This window comes from Perca flavescens, chromosome 7 (genome assembly GCF_004354835.1).
Source record: "Perca flavescens isolate YP-PL-M2 chromosome 7, PFLA_1.0, whole genome shotgun sequence".
NCBI classification, from domain to species: domain Eukaryota; kingdom Metazoa; phylum Chordata; class Actinopteri; order Perciformes; family Percidae; genus Perca; species Perca flavescens.
In genome coordinates this window covers 36,049,980-36,052,479 of record NC_041337.1, presented here as the reverse complement: position 1 = coordinate 36,052,479, position 2,500 = coordinate 36,049,980, and positions in this window count along the sequence as shown.

The following is a 2,500-nucleotide window of genomic DNA, read 5'->3' as shown; positions in this document are numbered from 1 at the left end:
TGTGTTTTATATATGTGTATGTGTCTGTATATATGTGTGTGTTTATATATGTGTGTTTATATATGTATGTGTGTGTATGTGTCTGTATATGTGTGTGTTTATATATGTGTGTTTATATATGTGTGTGTGTGTGTTTATATATGTGTGTCTGTATATGTGTGTGTGTTTATATATGTGTGCGTGTGTGTCTGTATGTGTCTGTATATGTGTGTGTGTTTGTATGTATATGTGTGTGTGTTTATATGTCTGTATATGTGTGTGTGTTTGTATATATGTGTGTGTGTGTGTGTATGTGTGTGTGTGTATATATGTGTGCGTGTGTATGTGTGTGTTTATATATGTGTGCGTGTGTATGTGTCTGTATATGTGTGTGTGTTTATATATATGTGTGTGTATGTGTCTGTATATGTGTGTGTGTTTATATGTGTGTGTGTTGTGTCTGTATATGTGTGTGTGTTTATATATGTGTGCGTGTGTATGTGTCTGTATATGTGTGTGTGTTTTATATATGTGTGCGTGTGTATGTGTCTGTATATGTGTGTGTGTTTATATATGTGTGTGTATGTGTCTGTATATGTGTGTGTGTTTATATATGTGTGTATGTGTCTGTATATGTGTGTGTGTTTATATATGTGTGTGTGTATGTGTCTGTATATGTGTGTGTGTTTATATATGTGTGCGTGTGTATGTGTCTGTATGTGTGTGTGTTTATATATGTGTGTGTGCGTATGTGTCTATATGTGTGTGTGTTATATATGTGTGCGTGTGTATGTGTCTGTATATGTGTGTGTGTTTATATATGTGTGCGTGTGTATGTGTCTGTATATGTGTGTGTGTTTATATATATGTCTGTATATGTGTGTGTGTGTATGTGTCTGTATATATGTGTGTGTGTTTATATATATGTGTGTGTATATGTGTGTGTGTTTATGTGTCTGTATATGTGTGTGTGTTTATATATGTGTGTGTGTATGTGTCTGTATATGTGTGTGTGTTTATATATGTGTGCGTGTGTATATGTGTGTGTGTTTATATATGTGTGCGTGTGTATGTGTCTGTATATGTGTGTGTTTATATATGTGTGTATGTGTCTGTATATGTGTGCGTGTGTATATGTCTGTATATGTGTGTGTGTTTATATATGTGTGCGTGTGTATGTGTCTGTATATGTGTGTGTTTATATATGTGCGTGTGTATGTGTCTGTATATGTGTGTGTGTTTATATATGTGTGTATATGTGTCTGTATGTGTCTGTATATGTGTGTGTGTTTATATATGTGTGTGTGTTTATATATGTGTGTGTATGTGTCTGTATATGTGTGTGTGTTTATATATGTGTGTGTGTATATATGTGTGTGTGTTTATATATGTGCGTGTATGTGTCTGTATATGTGTGTGTGTTTATATATGTGTGCTGTGTATGTGTCTGTATATGTGTGTTGTTTATATATGTGTGCGTGTGTATATGTCTGTATATATGTGTGTGTTTATATGTGTGTGTGTTTATATATGTGTGTGTATGTGTCTGTATATGTGTGTGTGTTTATATATGTGCGTGTGTATGTGTCTGTATATGTGTGTGTTTTATATGTGTGTGTTATGTGTCTGTATATATGTGTGTTTATATATATGTGTATGTGTCTGTATATATGTGTGTGTTTATATATATGTGTGTTTATATATGTGTATGTGTCTGTATATGTGTGTGTGTTTATATATGTGTGCGTGTGTATGTGTCTGTATATGTGTGTGTGTTTGTGTTTATATATGTGTGTGTGTGTGTGTTTATATGTCTGTCTGTATATGTGTGTGTTTATATATGTTGTATATATGTGTGTGTTTATATATGTGTGTGTGTGTATGTGTCTGTATATGTGTGTGTTTATATGTGTGCGTGTGTATGTGTCTGTATATGTGTGTGTGTTTATATATATGTGTGCGTGTGTATGTGTCTGTATATGTGTTATATATATGTGTATGTGTGTGTGTATGTGTCTGTATATGTGTGTGTTTTATATATGTGTGTGTGTATGTGTCTGTATATGTGTGTGTGTTTATATATGTTGCGTATATGTGTCTGTATATATGTGTGTGTGTTTATATATGTGTGTGTGTATGTATCTGTATATGTGTGTGTTTATTATGTGTGCGTGTGTATGTGTCTGTATATGTGTGTGTGTATATATGTGTCTGTATATGTGTGTGTGTTTATATATGTGTGCGTGTGTATGTGTCTGTATATGTGTGTGTGTTTATATATGTGTGCGTGTGTATGTGTGTATATGTGTGTGTGTTTATATATGTGTGCGTGTGTATGTGTCTGTATATGTGTGTGTGTTTATATATGTGTGTGTGTGTGTCTGTATATGTGTGTGTGTTTATATGTGTGTGTGTATGTGTCTGTATATGTGTGTGTGTTTATATATGTGTGCGTGTGTATGTGTCTGTATATGTGTGTGTGTTTATATGTGTGTTTATATATGTGTGCGTGTGTATGTGT